A 427-nucleotide genomic window follows, 5' to 3' on the forward strand; every position below is an offset into this window, starting at 1 on the left:
GTGGTGGTCACGTCAGAGAACGGTGGGGGAAGGCAGAGGAAGAGGAGGAGCGAGAAGAGGGTGGAGGAAGAGGAGGAGCGAGAAGAGGGTGGAGGAAGAATAGAGCGATGATTCAGGGAAAGGGGAAGAGTGCGAGTGGGAAAGGAAGATGAGATTCGTAAGGATTGAAATACGTTTTTGTTTTGTTGACTCTGTAAGTGGAGTAATGATGCCTAGGGGCTCAGAGAGGAGAAGAGAATAGGTAACCGGGCGAAGAAAAGAAATGGGCACTAATACAGTCTTTAGTGTACTCTATATTGTATTTGTGACTCTGGAAAGGAAGACGCTAGAGATTAGGTACAGAGGAAGTGATAAACTGAGGAAAGGAGAGCGCAATAGAAAGGGCCCATTGCGGTGAGAGGGTGCCCGAGCAATGGTGGACGGGCGA

Source organism: Pleurodeles waltl, chromosome 7, assembly GCF_031143425.1.
Source record: "Pleurodeles waltl isolate 20211129_DDA chromosome 7, aPleWal1.hap1.20221129, whole genome shotgun sequence".
NCBI classification, from domain to species: Eukaryota; Metazoa; Chordata; class Amphibia; order Caudata; family Salamandridae; genus Pleurodeles; species Pleurodeles waltl.